This window comes from Hyperolius riggenbachi, chromosome 9 (genome assembly GCF_040937935.1).
Source record: "Hyperolius riggenbachi isolate aHypRig1 chromosome 9, aHypRig1.pri, whole genome shotgun sequence".
Lineage (NCBI taxonomy): Eukaryota > Metazoa > Chordata > Amphibia > Anura > Hyperoliidae > Hyperolius > Hyperolius riggenbachi.
The window spans coordinates 202,414,474-202,433,869 of record NC_090654.1 but is presented as its reverse complement, the minus strand read 5'-3'; the positions used below and the strand labels follow the sequence as shown (position 1 = coordinate 202,433,869).

General features: G+C 43.3%; 1 long non-coding RNA gene across 1 annotated transcript; it reads left to right on the top strand.

Annotated features, from left to right (window-relative positions):
• Positions 1–4,795: 4,795 nt before the first annotated feature.
• LOC137531824 (uncharacterized) lies at positions 4,796–14,774 on the top strand. Its single transcript, XR_011023774.1, has 4 exons — positions 4,796–4,923; positions 5,248–5,422; positions 11,426–11,516; positions 14,669–14,774. It is a non-coding gene; the product is annotated as an uncharacterized lncRNA (long non-coding RNA).
• The last annotated feature ends 4,622 nt before the right edge of the window (positions 14,775–19,396 follow it).

The following is a 19,396-nucleotide window of genomic DNA, read 5'->3' as shown; positions in this document are numbered from 1 at the left end:
AGTGCTGTTATATCATGCAGCCAATAGATGAAGCGATTTGGAGAAACACAGTATTTTTTTTTCTCTTTTCTGCGGAGTTGACGTATTTGTCCTCTATAATATGAGACTGATGTATCTTAAAGTGGCAGCATCTGTTTTTTTTTCTACTGGCAACCAGATTCAGATATTATTTAGCTAGTAGCATGTTGCCCAGAGCGATAGCTAGTTGAATGAATGGAATCGGTAATAGCATTTATAGAGTATATTGATATTTAGGAATTTACATTCCAGTATCCCCTTAGGCTGAAGGTACACTTGCACAGCATTACATCAAGAAAGAAACCAGTAAAGCTCTTACACCGAAGCCCCACGCTAGCTTATCAGCATTTAATATAAATGGATAGGTGTGCTTATAGGTGAATTGGCTACGTTTATAAGATATTGTTCCTTGAACAAGAATATAATTATTATGTAAAACTGAATATTCTCCACTGAAAGCACATGTCTGTTGATGTGTGCTAGCCTTATACGCACCATGTACACCAAACACAGTATTGCTGGTTTGTCTTCTTTCCCATGCTTAACCTGTTGCGGCCCACCTAACACAGAATGGCAGCAGGTCTGTGGCTCTCTCGTTCCTCCGCAACACATATATGCGTAATCTCGCGAGGATCAAAATTTGACGGCAGCTTGCACATGCACCTGTCAGTGTGCGCAGCGGGTCCCAGCAATCAGCCTGCCAGCCAATGATCGCGCTGGCAGGCTGTTTTTTTCCCATTTAATTATTTATATAAGTATTTATATAGCGCTGACATCTTATTCAGCGCTGTACAGAGTATAGTCTTGTCACTTAACTGTCCCTCAGAGGGTATCACAATGTAATCCCTACCATAGGCATATGTCTATGTATGTATAGTGTAGCGTTTGTATCATAGTCTAGGGCCAATTTAAGAGGAAGCCAATTAAGTTATCTGTATGTTTTTACAAAATTTCAGTCATTTTTGTTTAAAATAATAAAAACTGAAAGTAGCAGCAGCAATCAAATACCACCAAAAGAAATCTTTACCTGTGAGAAGAAAAGGAGGTAAAATTAATTTGGGTGCTAAGTTGTATGACCGAGCAATACATCGTAAGGCCCCGTTTACAATTAATCAGTTGCTCTCAGTTATAACAGAAAGAAAACTGATTTTCTAAGTAATGCCCATGTTTTCCTATGGCACCTTTCACACTTAACTCGTTTTAACTTAAATCTTTTTCACAATGCACTGCTATGGAAAAAACACGTACCAACGCGTACTAACGCACACTAGCGTACACCAACTGATTAAGTGTAAATTGGCCCTTAAAGTTGTGAAGTGCCAAACTGTAAATAATGGCCTGGTTACTGGGGGGTATAAACCTCTGGGGCTCAAGAGGTTAAGATCATATTGAGACCCAGGCAGAGAAATACATTTATCAGTATGGTATGTAGCAGCCAGAGGTGTCCCCCCAGTATAAGAAGAAGCCAGTGTTGCCCCCCCCCCTCCCCTGAATAGGAAGCCAGAGGGACACATGCAGAGCAATAAGTTTATCAGTAACAATAGGCAGAAATGTCCCCTGAGTATATGCAGCTGGAGGTGTCCTATCAGTATAGGCAGCCAGACACGCACCTTTAGTATAGGAAGCCAGAGTTGTTCCTCAGTATAGGTAGCCAGAGGGACCCAGGCAGAGCAATACATTTATCAGTATAGGTAGCCAGAAGTGTCCTCCAAGTATAGGCAGCCAAAGATGTTATACCAGTATAGGCACCCACAAGGTTCGCCCCAGTATAGGTTGCCCCAGTATAGGTATCCAGATCTGTCCCTCCAGTATAGGAAGCCATAGTTGTTCCCCCAGTGCAGAGGGACCCAGGCAGAGTAATGAATTTATCAGTATAGGAAGCCAGGGGTGTCCACTGAGCATAGGCAGCCATAGGTGTCCTAACGGTATAGGCAGCCGGCGGTGTCCTACCAGTATAGGCAGCTGGCGGTGTCCTACCAGTATAGGCAGCCAGATGTGTCTCTCCAGTATAGGCAACCACAATTGTTCCCACAGTATTAGTAGGTAGTGGTATCCCCCAGTATTATTTAGACAGAGGTAGCCCCCAGTATAGGAAGCCAGAGGTGCCCCCATTATTAGTAGCTAGAAGAGCCCAAGTATTAGGTAGCCAGAGGTAGCTTCCCAGTATAGGCACAGTATAGTATTTTACACCAATTGTGCATTTTATCCAACAATTATTATGTGTGTACAGTGGCCGCCAATCTATCTTGTTCAGGCGTCATTAAGGATTCATCCTGTATTTTCAATCCCTCGACCAATTGAAGCCGCTCTGTCATCTACCGATTGTCGTTTCTCCGTCACCCTCCACAGCCCCAGAACACATCGTTCATCATTCCCCAATCCCCAATGGTTGACAATTCTCACATTGCGGTCCTAAATTCTCAAAAATCTGTGAGTAGTAGGAGACTAATAGGAAGAGCATCAAAGTTAAGTTTGTAGAAGCATAACAAGTGTAATGTTATAGTTGATCTTTAAAGGTGCATGTTGATAGTGAAATTAGATTAGAGTTTTGGTTACAAATTGGCACTATAATTGTACTTAGTTTTTTTCATTTTCATCTGTGTCCTTCCAGTTGTTCCCTCAATCTACCCAGGCACAGCATCCTGCCCTTGGGGTAATGAGGATAGGAAACCTTTAAACCATACTTTCTTCAGGTTATTACTGTGTAATGTCTGCAGACTTATTCCTAGTTACAGTAGAAGACAACACTGAGGAAAATAAATGTCCGTACACAAGAAAAACAGTGGTTGTAATAGCAAGGTGGAATGTTAGGCAGCAAATACAATCCTTATAACTTGATTGGTACCTAAGAATTATTCAGACATAATCAATAGGAAGGATGATGAGCAAAAACGCTCAGTAAACCATAGCATCTCATTCAGACTAAGCCTGCTAAAGAGAAAGCAGTTAAAGAAAAACTCTACAGTAAATGGCACAAAAGAAGTGTGTTTTGTGCCAATATGGCAAGCATGAGTTTTCACATTCATTTTTGGATACTTAAGGTCAGTGTGTGAAAGTTTGGTTAATTTCTGTTATTGATAGTGAAAGGTTTAAGATCATTTTCAAGATTAGTAGAGAAGTTATCGTTAGACTGAGTGCTGTTGTAAGGGTTAAAGTAGAACTCTGGGGACTCATTTAAAAAGACGTCTGTTTGGAGAACAACGAATACCTACTCATGAAGGCTCATTCTTGTCCCTGGATCCCCCCTTCTTTGTCTTAAAGCGTACTCAAGGTGCACTTGGGTATGAAAGCGCCTACTTATCTAAGAAGAGGGAAGCTGAATTCTATAGAGTCTTCCCACACTGTCCTCTGATTGTCGAGCATGGACTTCCTGAAGGTTTCTGACAAGGGCGTGTTCACAGGAAAATCAGGGCCACTCTCCTCTTCAGGCATGGGTGCAGCACGGTTGCGCTTGTGCCAGAAGAGGAGCGTGATCCTCGATGTTAAAGAGGAACTTCAGCCTAAACAAACATACTGTCATTAATTTACATTAGTTATGTTAATTAAAATAGATAGTTAATATAATCTCTTACCCACCCTGTTTTACAAGAACAGGAAAATGTTTGTGATTTCATGGGGGCAGCCATCTTTTTGGTTGAAAGGAGGTGACAGGGAGCATGAGACACAGTTCCAACTGTCCTGTGTCCTGATCACCCTTCCCAGCTGCTAGGCAACGAGAACAACAAGATCAGAAATCCCATCATGCTTTGCACAGCATCAGGGGAAAAATGCCCAGGTAGTTTTTTTGATGGGGCGGAGCTTAGCTTCTGTGCAGCTAAAAATTAGACTTGGGTGAGAGAAACAAGTTGTAATGCTCTGGAACTGTCCAAGCCTTTTCAGTGCTGCTGAGTAGATTTTTAGTCTGGAGGTTCGCTTTAATGAAGGTCCTGGCAAGCGGAAGCAGGAGCAAGGAGGAACCAGGAAGTCTCTATGTGATCCAGAGTCTTCCCTCTTCTTAGGTAAATATTTCCTTTTTGACCCGGCTCAGGTTCACATTAAGGGCCCATTCACACTCAGGCACTTTGCACCCACGATTCATGCTTTGCTGATCGCTAGTGATCAACAAAGCTCTGCTGCACAAGTAATCCTATGGGATTACTCTCAGAGCCGGGACAAGGTCCTCCAGCACCCAAGGCTAAGACACCAAAGTGCGCCCCTCCATCACTCCCACCCCGGCCGTCACACACTGATTGCTATTAGACTAAGAGGCGCCCCAGGGCCCACATCCTCCCCAACACCTTAATATACAGTTATCTGACTTGCAGTCACTGCTATGTATCCCCTTTTCTTATTTCTTTCTCCTTCATACACAATTAGGAATGACAGCTGAATGAATTGTGCGCACCCTCCTACACTGCGCCCTGAGGCTGGAGCCTCTCCAGCCTATGCCTCGGCCCAGCCCTGATTACTCTCACTGCAGTGAATGCATGTTTGCAATTATCGATGATCACAAACACAATGCATGCAGCATTTTCCTGGTGTTGCATCGTGATTCTCATTCACTGGAATGAGAATCGCTAAACGCAATCGCTGAAAAATCGCAGAATAGTGCAATGCAAAATCGTAATCATGATTTTGCATTCCCGAGTGTGAATGGGGCCTAAAGGTCCCTTGTTACATAATGGCTCTGCTGTAGTAACTAAGGTTTTGCAGCATGTTTTCCAAGATGACCACCAGTCTCTTCCTTCCAGTGAATGCTTCTACCATAGGGAAAAGGTTGGTTTTGAATGACATTCCATTTACCATTTCCATGATTGAAAGATGCAGGATGCACAGATCTTGAAGACTGCATAACCACATCAGGTTAGGAGGAATTCAGATACTGAAGAATAGTGAACCAAACACCAGAACAAAGCTTTTATGGAGGTAAGTGTACTATATTTTCTCTTTAAAGGATGTTGTCTAAGGATTAAGGATGTTGTCAGTTATGGTCATTGCTATATTAAAGGGGATCTGAAGTGAGAATAAACTTATGAGATAATAATTTGTATGTGTAGCACAGCTAAGAAATAGAAGTTTAGCAGCACAGATATGAGTCTTATATTGTTTCCAGTACAGGAAGAGTTAAGAAACTTCAGTTATCTATGCAAAAGAGCTTCTATGAGCCCTGTAACTAATTTAGTCAAAGAGCAATGCTATTTTATGAATACTTATCTCAACCTATCTCTCACTGTTTCTTGTTTGTTTCAGTGCCCTTTCAGACTGGTGCGGTGCGGTGGGTCATTTTACCGCACCTCACCGCTATGCTAATGTAAGCCTATGGGTGCTTTCATACAGCGTGCGGTGCAACAGAAGTCGCCGATCTACCGCAAGCACAAACCAACGTTATCGCGTGACCTCTGGGACGATGTGCGGCGGAAGTCATGTAAGTATATGGTGATGCAGGGATTTTAAAAAGGATGGCAGTGGCGGTGCATGGAAACGTACAGTATTGTTTACAATATGCTTTCATGCACGTCCGTATTTCCCCAAGTGACCGCAAGTGAGTGTCACTTCCTGTTTGGATCTGAGCCAGATGGGGATTACCGTGTACTAATGCGGTAATCCCCAAAGACTTGTTTTTGGCGATGCGGTGCGGCCCACGGGCTGCAACGCTGCCACCAATGCACAGTCTGAAGCCGTTCTATGGTTTTTCTGCTAGGAAGTTCAAAGGGTCATTAGCTCTGCTCTGTTTCATTATTTGAAATACAGAGTGATTTGTAAACTGGAAATATTAGAGAATGATGCAATGCTATAGAAAAACAGCCATATAACTGAAAATAAAAATATATTATTTTTCTTTGCTACTAATATTCTATTAATTATCCATACTACACGTACAATTCATTATATCATAAGGTGTTTTTTTTTATTTTGCTTCAGTGTCACTTTAAGGGATAAACTGCTAAACCCAAAATATAAATAAATACAAGACTAGTGCTAATTTATCCAATTTTCTCAACTCCCTGACACGGGGAGTGTCAGCTACTTCTGATTTATTTCCTGCTCTCCATTACCTGACACTCTTTTCTGTAGGCAGTGGGAGTACAGCCGCCTCCCCCTGCCAGGCACCTATCTGTCTCCCAAGCTAGAGCAGTGTCTCTTCTAGCTAGTTCTGATGGATCTACCTTCCAATTAGAAATGCTAGCTGGTGGTGAGTAACCATGCAGCTTCTTGTTTCACTGTATGTGGACTATTGGGACTATGTAGATCACTTCTGCTCTATCTCTAAAGACAGACAGATGTTGGTCAGTGAAATATAACACAACTCTGAGGTATTTCTTCCCCAGAGAAAACTGGTATACACACGGCCAGCTGGTGCCTGTAATATGGCAGGTACATCACTCCTGCGAACAGAAATCCAAACAACAAAGAAGGACATGGCATTCAAGGGATGGTAGAGAGCAACAAGCTGTATTGGAGTCCCAATAAGTATTACACAACATGTCGTCCGAGGAAGGGCTCCGCCCAAAACATGCTGTGTATTGCTCATTGAGACTTGAGTACAGCTTGTTGCTGTCTACAGCCCTCTTTGTGTGTCATGTCCCTCTTTGCTGTTTTGAGGTATTGGTCAGTAGTAGGAAATCACACACCCCACTATCTATGGAAAAGTTAACGGGGTGTGGTGAGTGTTAGTGGCTATCATTGAACTAGTCAACTAGTCCTGCTGTCAGGCCCAGATTTACCATAAGGCACTGTAGGCACGTGCCTACAGGCGCCTCATGATGGAAAGTCATCTCACTCCCCTTCCTGAGTGCCTCCCTTCTTCCCTATGAGTCTTGATGAGAGTGTAAATGAGAGGTTGCTCACCCTGCTCTCGGCATTCAACTGATGAAATCTCTCTTCAGTCAGGGGAACCTCTAGCTACTTCATAATGAGGTTCCTCTAGCTACCTAATACCTGGGTGTACCTCTTATTACTTAATACTGAGGGTACTTCTGGCTAGTTAGTACTAAGGGTCACATGTAGCTACCTATGCTATGACAGACAAGGGAAGTAAGGGAGAAGTGACAGCTGGGACAGCGAGCACACTTGCGGTGCGGTTCGGAGCGGGTTTGTAGGTTGATGGAGGGTGAAGTCTAAGGTGCCAGGACATCTGTGCCTATAGGCTCCTGTGGGGTAAATCCGGGCCTGCCTGCTGTGTAATTTGTATTTTTATTTAGAATTATGATTTTTATTAATATTAATTTGCACATTTCCAACACCTTTCATGATGTACAAATATCTTACAATCAAGTTACATAGACAAACAGGCATTACAAGAAGAAAAATACAGTATTAAAGCAGACCTGAACTCAGAATGTGTTGACACTAAACCTTATTCCCATCTTTTAAATTGATAGTCTTCCATCATTTTAACATTTGAAAATAAGAAAACGAATGATGATAGAAAGGACCAGTATGGTTTGAATGATAAAACTACAAGTTTTGCTTCTGAATTATTTGTGATATCCATGGTGAGGGGTGTGGTGGGGGTGTGGTCAGAGGTGTGGCAGGGGTATGTCTTAAAGTGCCCCTCTTTCTTATCTCAAATAGTTGAGAGGGAAGCAAAGAAGGAGGAGATAACATGCAATTGTGGCTACCGATCAATCTAGGAACTTCTATATGGTCATTTCCAAACAGAAAGATTCCCAAGTGGAATAAATTCAAGACTGTTGCCAAACTTCCTGGTAGGGGGTGTTCAGGCAAAGATGTGCATAAGCAAATACACTCACACCTCAATGCACTGATACAATGTAGTAAATAAGGGTGGTCCAAAGTTCCCTCAAAATGATGTGCAAGACTGTTAAAGCCATACAGAACACAACTGCTTTAAGTTATTGCTCTGCTGCCAAATGTGGTTTTACAAGTTATTGAACCATGGGGTCTACTTAGCTTTTCGCACAAAGCTTCATTCTTGTTAAATAAATAATGACATGCTGGAATAGTTTGTGTGTTGTTTGACACGTAAGGTTAGATTTACATGATTTTATAGCCTGCTTAAAGGGGCCCATACACCTAACGATTTTTCCCGCTGATATAAAGCCGTTTGGCCCGTTTCAATCACAGTGATCTAAACGGCTGTGAAATCGCTGCGCACACCACTGACAGAACGATCGATTTCCATCCTAAATCGATTGTTCCCGTCGATTCCCGTCGACCCATCCGCGCGGAAGACTTTTCTCGGTTGCCGGCAGGTCGGGAGTGCGTCGTTAGCGGCGTTCAAATGCCCGACGATACAATACAGCGGTAATACATTACCTGCTCCAGCCGGCGCTAGTCCCCTGGTCTTCTTCTCCGCTTCGGGCTCCAGAGCTACACAGAACTTCCTGTCCCAGCAGGAAGTTTAAACAGTAAAGCGCCTTCTACTGTTTAAACTTCCCCTGGACAGGAAGTTCAGTAGCCAGAGCGGAGCCGGAGTGGAGAAGAAGACAGCGGGGACTCGCTCCGGCCGGAATAGGTAATGTATGTGGGGGGGCGACAGCAGCGGTAGCTCCACAGGTTGTGATCGGTTTCAGGCTGAAATCGATTCACAATCTGTTTGCAGTAAAGGTGGCCATACGATCCCTCTCTGATTAGGTTCGATCAGAGAGGGATCTATCTGTTGGTCGAATCTGATGGCAAATCGACCAGTGAATGGCCACCTTAAGACCAGATTAATTTTTGTTAGGTCCTGATGCCTAAAACCTTACACCAAGGGTGTATTTTTCACCCCATGACTGTAACATTATGTTTGCTTAAAATAGTGAGATTTTGGGTTGAGTTTAAACATTATTATGGTTGAAGAGCTTGAAAATGATTTTAGGAAGGAATTCGAGAGCTGGGTAGAGGCACACAAGAAACCCTGCATACAGGGAAAGGGAAAGGTGAGTATGGATTGGAGGAGATCATTAACAGAGCATAATACAGAGATATGTGGAAGAGCATGACTTAAACAGGAACTTTAACCAAGGATTGAACTTCATCCTAATCAGTGGCTGATACCCTTTTAAATCTTTACCTTTTCTCAAATTGGGGGTTCTGTATATTGTGGTGAAACCCTTCCCACAGCGTGATGTCATGACCATGGCCCTAACAGTTTGCGGTCTATGAACTTCGTTGCATTGTAGGAATTAACAGCTTTCTCCAACCACCAAGCAAGCAATATCTCTCTCAGTGCATACTCTCAGTAATGAACATTCCGTACAAATCATCTGGCAGGACTAAAGATGTCACCACAAGTGATGCATTTCAGAATGTAAATCAGGCTGAGGGAAGATTTCACAATGGGCAAACACTGACTAAATAATCTGTAAATGAATATAGTAAAAAATAAGCAATTTTATTCATTATGTTATTTTCACTATTTTTCAATATTTCCTATTTAACTGCATTTTCTGATGTACAGTCTCTGGAAGGACACAGTGAGGTACAACCTTTATCATTTTTTTCAACAAAAGTTTATTGAGAATAAAGGCCCATACACTCGTCGGACTTTTGCGAACGACGGGTCGTTTGAACGTCCCGTCATTCAGTCGTCCGCACGCCAAATCGGGCGTGTGTACAGACTGTCGTTCGGGTGATAAGACTGATTTTGAGCGATCTGCCCGGCGGATCGCTCAAGACCAGTCTTATCACCCGAACGACAGTCTGTACACACGCCCGATTTGGCGTGCGGACGACTGAACGATGGGGCGTTCAAACGACCCGTCGTTCGCAAAAGTCCGACGTGTGTATGGGCCTTTAGTGATACAGTACAGTGCTGCCACAAATTACATTTAGAGACAAGATTAGCATACAGTTATACAATTGAAATACAAATAGAGAAACAGCTCGCTGGGGAGACTCCAGGGTCAAGGAGACAATGAGTAAATAATAGGAACCAGGAACATTGGAGATAAAGCAAGGCATACTTAGATACTAAAGGTGGCCATACATCAGGCAATAGTGAATAGTGAAATAGTGAAGTTAAGCTTTGAAGTCTAATTCTGCACAAAATTATATTTTTGGCTTTATATAATTGAAAGAATAAGGGAGAGGGTATGAACAAACATGCTGTTTCTTCTTTCAGTATTGGAGTGTCACAATTTGGTCAGTGCCAGGTATCCCCCCCCCCTTAAGCTGCCCCCCCCCAGTTAATAATAGTGCTATCCCGGGAATCTTGCATAGTATTAGCGACAGTGAAGCACCCCCACCACTCACTTAGGCGGTGTGCTTCCTCCTGTCTGTGTCCTGCAGGGGTCCTGGGGGAGCACTATTAGCTTGGAGAGGGGGGACAGCTTGGGGGGACAGGAGACTGCTTGGAGGGGGGGGGGGGGCGCATGGTGCTGGTCCAGCTGTGATGCAATAGTCACTTCATAAGATGTACAGTCATTTACACTCCACTTTTTTAGATGGTGGGAGTGTGTCTTAGGCTCCCTGCACACTGCAGATGCGATTTACAATTCCGTTTCCGATTTTCCCTCTATGCAATCAACAAAAAAACAGAGGAAAAAACGCAGCATGCAGTAACAATTAAAAATCGAATGTAAAAAATGATTAAAAATCGGAATTGCATGCAGTGTGCGGGGAGCCTAATAAAGTGGAAAATACGGTATGTGATTTGTACTTGCTAAATGTGGCTGGATAGGCTACTGGTTAAGGGCTGTGCCCCTGATACAGGAGACCAGGATTCAAATCTTTGCTCTTCCTGTTTAGTAAGCCAGCACCTATTCAGTGAGGAGACTTTGGGCAAGACTCCCTAACACTGGTACCGCCTATAGAGCACACCCTAGTGGCTGCAGCTCTGACGTCCACCAGGAGTAACGCATGATAAAAATGTTCTGTGTCTTAATGTTCCATATCGTGTGTGTGAACAAAAAGTTGCAAGTATTTTCTGCTCTATCCTAAACTAAAACACTTGGAGAGGCTGGACTTTACATATGAAAAATGCTTGTCTTTTCTATTTAGCGACACATATGAAGTATGTACTGTACGATACATGTCAATGTGACATGTTATAGCCCTAGTCAGTGTGCATGTGACAGGTTATATTGTTTAGTTCATTCATCCAGGATACATCAAGAACAAACACCAGAAATGTCACTTATTCTTTCAAGAAGCAGTGCATAAGTGATCATATTCAACTTATTGAAAGCATTTTCTTCTATTTTTACCCTGGTTTCGTGATTCTGTCAATGACAGTTGGTCATGGTGATGGCTGTCTTTGCCTTTTTCTTGTACAATCACAAATAGAATCTGATGATGACTAATGATGGCTGTGAACGGATAGTCTGTACTTGAGAGCAATCATAAACCATCTTTTGTATCATCATCTTCTCTACTGCCATTTTACTCGCACTGGTATATTGTATAGTCGAATCACGACTATGAGAAGTTGACGCACATTTGTTGCTAAGATCAACCTTTTATTACATATGCATTTTTTCAGAGCCTGATCAAGCTACCACCCAGCATCAGGTGTCGGAGAAGCTTTATTCTCTGTATGGAGTTGGGCATCATGCTGCGTTGCTGCATCAGAGGTAATATCCTTCAAATGTTACTGATTACAATCTGCACAATGGTATCCTTTCTGAAAATGATGCCTTCCAACAAAGGTTCACTCCATCCAAAACGTATATTTCAGTACTCTATAGACACCTTCTGTTTTGTATATCTGCCATGTTCTCAACTGGACAAATGTCTAATCCAAAGTAATTACTGTCATCATAATTATCATACACATTCAATCAGAATAGTCTATTAACCCCTTACTGCACCAGGTGTATAATCATGGCCTGGGAAAACTTCACTGAAAGTCCCATGGCCATAAATGTTCGTCTTCAGCGGGTTGTCGCCGCCCGTTAGCAGAGAGATGAATGAATGGGAACGCAGTTCTCATTCATTATTCTAAGTCCACGTGTCAATGAATGCTGGCATCATTTATTTTAAAACTATAATGGCCGAAAACTGAGAAATAATGATTTGTTCCCCTTTTTTTTCTTAATATTCCAATTAAAATGCATTTAGAACAGAATAATTCTTAGCATAATGTACCACCTAAAGAAAGCCTAATTGGTGACGGAAAACAAAAAAACAAGATATAGATCATTTCACTGTGATTAGTAGTGCTTAAGTTATTGGTGAAAGAAAGGGAGAAGCACTGACAAGTGAAAATTGCTCTGGTCCTAAAGGGGAAAAAAACCCTCAGTGGTCAAGTAGTTAATGGTTGCAACTAATCAAAGCACATATAGAGATGATCATTACCTGCATAGCACCAATAAAGAGCTAATAAAGCGGTTGGAGGGCCCTTTTTGTCTAGAGGCCCTGGTGCAGTTGCTATCTATTGCTACTCCAATGCATGGAGATTACTCACCTAGCTTTCAGCATTCCACTGACGAGATCTCCCTTCCGTTAGGGCATACATGTCAAACTCTGGCCCGCAGGCAATATTTGTCCCTCAGAGCCATTCCATTTGGCCCTCAAGTGCTTTCCCCACTTTGCATTATGTTTGGCCCACTCTAGACCACCAGGGAAGCTATATTGGATGTGAAGCCCTAGAACACCAGGGAAGCCATATGGGGAGGTAGGGGGGAAGCATTAAACACTAGGGAACTGTATAGGGGAGGGTGGGAGTCTCTAGACACCAGGGAACTGTATAGGGGAGGGAGGACCTCTAGACACCAGAGAAATTGATAAAGGAGGAAGGTGGCCAGTAGACATTGCGGTTGGCCCGCGACTAGCTCCCAGTGTACAATTTTGGCCCATGACTAGGTTTCAGTGTACAATTTAGGCCCACTTTGTATTTGAGTTTGGCAACCCTACATTAGGGGCACCACTAACTACCTAATACTGGCTACCTAATGCTAGAGTTGGGCCGAACGGTTCGCCGGCGAACGTGGTTCGCGCGAACTTAGGTGGTTCGCGTGCGGGTACCGCACGCGAACGTTTTGCGGAAGAAGTTCGGTTCGCCCCATAATGCACCTGAGGGTCAACTTTGACCCTCTACATCACAGTCAGCAGGCCCAGTGTAGCCAATTAGGCTACACTAGCCCCTGGAGCCCCACCCCTCTTATATAAGGCAGGCAGCGGCGGCCATTACGGCCACTCGTGTGCCTGCATTAGTGAGAGTAGGGCGAGCTGCTGCAGTCTCTCATATAGGGAAAGATTAGTTAGGCTTAACTTCTTCCTGGCTGCATACCTGTTCTGTTCAGTGAGCCCTCAGCCCACTGCATACCTGTACTGTGATCCTGCCACTGCATACCTGTTCAGTGATCCTGCCACTGCATACCTGTTCTGTGAACCCACCCACCACCACTGCATACCTGTTCAGTGATCCTGCCACTGCATACCTGTTCTGTGAACCCACCCACCACTGCATACCTGTACAGTGATCCTGCTGCCACTGCATACCTGTTCTGTGAACCCACCCACCACTGCATACCTGTTCAGTGATCCTGCCACTGCATACTTGTTCTGTGAACCCACCCACCACCACTGCATACCTGTTCAGTGATCCTGCCACTGCATACCTGTTCTGTGAACCCACCCACCACTGCATACCTGTTCAGTGATCCTGCTGCCACTGCATACCTGTTCTGTGAACCCACCACTGCATACCTGTTCTGTGAACCCACCACTGCATACCTGTTCAGTGAACCCGCCACTGCATACCTGTTCTGTTCAGTGGACCCGCCACTGTATACCTGTTTAGTGAACCCGCCACTGCATACCTGTTCTGTTCAGTGGAGTTTGGTGTGTCAGTGTGAAGCAGTACCTTAATTACACTACCTGATTGATGTATACACATGCAAGATGTTTTAAAGCACTTTAGGCCTGTCATTTAGCATTCAATGTGATTTCTGCCCTTAAAACGCTGCTTTTCGTCAAATCCAGATTTTTCCCGGGGACTTTTGGCGTGTATCCCACTCCGCCATGCCCCCCTCCAGGTGTTAGACCCCTTGAAACATCGTTTCCATCACTTTTGTGGCCAGCATAATTATTTTTTTTTTCAAAGTTCGCATCCCCATTGAAGTCTATTGCGGTTCGCGAACTTTAACGCGAACCGAACCTTCCGCGGAAGTTCGCGAACCCGGTTCGCGAACCTAAAATCGGAGGTTCGGCCCAACTCTACCTAATGCTAAGGGGCACCTGTAGCTACCTATGACGGACAAGGGAAGTAGGGGAGATGTGACAGCTGGGCCAGCCAGCCAGCACATTTGCGCTGCAGTTCGGTGAGGGTTTGTAGGTTCATGGAGGATGAAGTCTAGGATGCCAGGACATCTGTGCCTATAGGCTCCTGTGATGTAAATCCGGGCCTGATAATATTATACAGTCTTGATGTAGACACAAGATTAACTAGCAAACAGGTGCAATGTGTAATTTAAAAAGAATCCAATGATTTACATTAAAAGGGAAAGACAAAAGAATTGAAGTTATCCTCAAGAAAGAATAAAGCTTATTTTGTCATTGAGTCCAAGCTAAGAGTTAAGTCATAAGCTCACGAACACTACCTGCTGTCATACTCTTTCCTCATGGTTGCCAAGTTGTAGTGCCAATGGGTCCAACTCCAATCCAGCAAAACATAAGCAATTGCTCTGATAACTAGGCCATACAGTATATGGGAAATGTTAACAATATAACACAGCTGTAGTCTGTGCTCTTTTTCATTTTTCATTTTGTTTTTGCTTTGTAGTTTCTTCTGTTACACAATGAAATCAGTTTTTCCTGGATTACTTCCTCTTAGCTACTCCTCCAAGAAGACCCACAGCTGCTGTTGCAATCTACATAGGAATGTTAAAGTGGTGTGAAGCTCAGCATTTCTTCTTTGCTCTAAAATATTCTTTAGTTTGAAAAGGTTTTATTTGTTAGAAAATGTATGATATAGTGAAACATGTTAAAAAAAATAGTTGCCCACGCAGGGGTTCTAATAATAAGCTATTAAATAAGTATTATAAATATAGAGATACACCAAAGCATAGGCATAGGACAGTTTCTAGCGTACGAGAGAGAACAACGCCGGAGACTTGGGCGCAGGATACAGCCGGTATATGGCTGATCCTGCTGCCGCACAAGTCCGGGCCGTGTTAATTACTATTCCCCCTCCAGGCGGCATGGATAGTGGGGGAATTAAATAATTCTATTATTGTTTTAAAAGCAACTTCAGCTCCGTCTTCTGACGGCGCTGAAGTTACTCCCTGTGCCTGCTATAGCCGTAGTTCCTATTACGGCCTATGGTGGCGCCGGCTGCGCCGAAGTCTCCTGCGCTGGATTCAGCTTGTTTGCAGCTTCTAACATTTAAGGTAAATGAGGGGGGGGGGGAGTGAAGAAGGTAAGAAAAAGGAAAGGAGGTAGGTGAGGGATAGTGGCTCATGGGTGTGGTCCACAGCTGCCAGATGAGCCACGGAGAGAGGGTTAGGGAAGGAGGAGGGGAAAGAAGTGGGTTTGGGGTATACCAGCATAACAAATAAACAATATATTAATTAATCTGTGTACTAAGCTGTGCCGAGGCCGGTTTATCTCATGAGAATAGTCCGTTTGGGGTTGAATAATCCATAGAATGAGTATTTGGTAGCCTTATACTGTCTAGAGCATCACAAAGGTAAGGGGGAGAATCAAAAGAAGTACAGGACATATGATAAGCCCTGATTATCCTGCCATGTTATCCAAACATAATTTTATTATTGAGGATGCCAAGGATAATTAAGTATCGTCCGTCCAGATCTGCAATAGTAGAATCAACTACCAAAGGAAAATTATCGTGACTGAGTGATTACTCCTCTTTGTTTTTTAGAAGTAGATGCTAGGTGAAAGCGTTTATAGTGTTTGTGGTCGTACCTAGGATAGGATGTGGTAGTAAAATCAGTCTCTTCAATGCAAATTATGGACGGACGGTGCTTAACATAATCAGAAAAGGCTTTGCTCCATTTGAGGAGAAAGTTCAACCCCCTTACATTGTGTACGATTATGGATATATTCTGCATTGTACTTTCGTATAAGGGATGTTCATATAGAGATATTCAACCAAGAAGTGTATTAGCAGAGTATTGGCTTTGGTTTGAAATAAGCAAAAGAATGATAGGTGCACAGATAGATCAATTAATACAAAAATAACAATGAGCAGTGCAAAAGCACCAAAGTGTGAATAGTTGCAGGAGCCTTAATATTAGAGGAGAGCTCGATCCAAGCATTTAGGTTGAAGGTCGGCAGGTTCACACGTCGGGCAACCACCTAAACCATAATAAAACTAATAAACAAAGCATATAACTATTATTCCAAGCATTAACATAGAATGATAGGTCAGAGACTTCCCAATTTTTGCAGCATACAGTCATAGAAATTCTATAGAGTCAGCTCCATAGTGAATATATGAAGTAGAGAGGGTATAGCCTCTTGCCATAGGTGAGGGAACAAGGAAAGAGGTTCAAGTTGCAGGTATATCTAAGGCCCCGTTCACACTGCACGCGTTTCCAGCCGTATTTTGGAAACACGTGCGGGAGGCCGACACGCACGACATCAGACAGTGCATAGAGTGCACTGTCTGATGTTCACACTGCATGCGTTCCAGACCTGTGCGGTCCGGGAACGCATGCTGCACGCATTTTTGCAAAAACGCGTGGATGTCCCATTCGCTTTTCAGTGATGGGATCAGCCACGCAACGCACACAAACGCGGATGGCGTGCGTTCGAGTGCGTTGCGTCCGCATGCATGGCTGTCCGCGTTTGTAATGTTAATGGGGCCTAAGCATTATGCATGAGGATCAAATGACATAGTGAAAGTGACACTATGTAGAACAGAGTGGGTAAGGTATGGCATTGTCAGCTAATCAAGAAAAGTATAGCTGGTGTTTGACCCACTCTGTATTCCACCAACGTCTATTTCAGTAGGGCAAGTAGCCTGGGGAAAACGTACGTCATTTAACAGCCAGTATAGTCACCTTTAATTATAGCAAGGGTTCCAATGCTTGCAATAGAAATCCCCTATTGACAACATAAACAGGCCAGAAGATATTTTGACTTGGGTGAGTTTTAGTTAGTTGCGAGGGACATGGCCAGTTAGGATTAGGAATCAGTTTCGCGTGTCTTCCATTATTAAGGTGACAGAATCTGTGCAGACAGCACGATGTGAAATAGTCCTCCATGTCGTTCCGAAGGGACATATGTAGGATTAAATTCCCCATAGGTTGAATGTAGAGGTCATAAAAATAGAAATAATCTTCGGCCATCTTACAATATCAGGGTTAAAGTATAACGGATGATTATCAATTTACCCATAGTAAGTTACTGGTGAGATGGTGATGATCTCCTTGATGACCAGGATCTGGCAGGTCTGTTTTCACTTTGAGGAAGAGCTGTAGAATAAGATGGCACCGTGGGCAATTCTTATGAGATGCCTGCTTCTGTGAGAGCAGATGTAGCTTCCGCCATAGTTTTGCACATGTATGCTTTGTTGCTTGCTTGAAACGATATGGCAAATGGAAATCCCCATCTGTATTTCAAAGAAGCATGTTGCAAGGCCTGAGTGATAGGGTGGAAAGATCTTCTTTTTTGCACAGTTTGCGGAGCCAGATCGGCAAACAATTGTACCGATTGGGGCAGATCTGGAAGCGATGTTAAGTCCCCGGCGGCAAACAAAAGCTTATCTCGGAAGTCTTCATATTGCAATTTCAGGATCACATCTCTTGGTAGTTCTGGGTTGCGGGGCTTTGCAAGGGCCTGGTGGATTCTGATAATCCTAAAGTTAGTGGGGTCCATTTGCAGGAGCAATGCTGAGAAGAGGTTGGTAGCGGCAGCATGTAGGTCTGATACAGACGCTGGGAGGCCCCTGATGCGCAGGTTTGCCCGCCGATTTCTATTTTCGAGGTCTTCCAGTTTAGATTCTAGTAGTTCTAATTTAGAATCTTGTTCATCAGAGTGTTTTTTTGTCTAAGGCTAATATCCCCGCTATATCATCAGCTTTTCGTTCTAAAGAGTCCACGCGGTCTCCCAGCTCAATAATTTGTTTAGTGAACTCTTGAACTGTGTCACGAAGCTCAGTTCTAAACATGTCTCTTATAGTATGGAATAGGTCCGCATTAGAAAGATTACTAGCCTGAGAGGTGATCGTTTGATCGAAGCTGTGTCCGAATCGTGAGTGCCGTCCGTGGGTAAGTTATTAGGTGTTTTCTCCATTGAGGCCTCGGATTTCATGTTGGCGGCCATTTTGGATTTGAGTTGTGCACTGGATTTTCTCGTGGTATAGATGATTTTCGGGCTTCTGTGTTTTGGAAAGCGCTTGCCAGTAGTCCTGGACATCTCATATAGGATCCATAAGATGATCGGGTTAGGTAGGACCCTTAGAATTAAGACGCCGACTGACCAGATGCTTCCAGCCCCTGATGAGTGCGCATGCACAAAACGCGTAGGGTGGAGCTACAGGTGGAGAACAGCCGGCGTGGAGTAGATTACACTGTGATATGCTTGTTTTTACTTCGATCATGTGAGTGCACTAGTTTTAAAAACTTTTAATAAATTGTACGTTTTTACACTATCAGGAGTCCTTAAGTTTGGTAGGTGGGCATGAAATCGTTGCTCTTTTGGTGATCCATCTACTGAGGACATGCTGTTGGCACATGCCGGGAGAATTTAAATGAGAAAGCCGTCTTATAACTTGAATGGCATAATTAAAAGGTGAGAGGCCACGTATGATAGTGTGGAGGAGCTGCATGCATCAGGAAGAGGGTGCATAGTTCCAGGGCTGAAGGCTTTTATTGCTGTCTGTGATCTTGGCAGCCACAACATATGGTGAGCACCTGTGAGACCCTGTCTGTGGATGTACACACGGAATTTTGTTTTGGCACATTGGTGTATGGGAAGGAGGCAAATTAATGTATACATTATCATGCTATGGTTATGTGTTTTTTGAGAGTCTGCTATGTATGTGAGTGCAGTTTCTTGAAGAATTACAGCTAATACATCGTATGCTTTTGATATATATATATACACACACACATATATATATATATATATATATATATATATATATATATATAGGTGGTTGGTTATAATAAGTGAGCGCACATTTACATTGAATTTTGGTATAGGTCCCTTAGAATGTGTGCTTGGCAGCAGTAAAGCCCGAGGTGGAGCGGAGCTCACAGCGAGTATATCTTTACCGCTGAAGCGCTGCACATGTGCCCCCAAAAAAAGATTCTTTACAGAAAATAAGCTAATACCAGAAAAAAACAGTAGCAGAACAGCATTCTAATAGTTAAACACAGCACTTTTTTTCTTCAGTGGGAAGCTTAGGGTTGTTTCTGAACTTGAGGGAATGATTAAAGTAGTAGCTGATAAGAAAACAGACAAGATAATATAAACACTGCTAGCAGTGCCTCAGCTAAATGCAAGCCAAAAGTATTCACTGGAGAAGACACATTCTCACTGG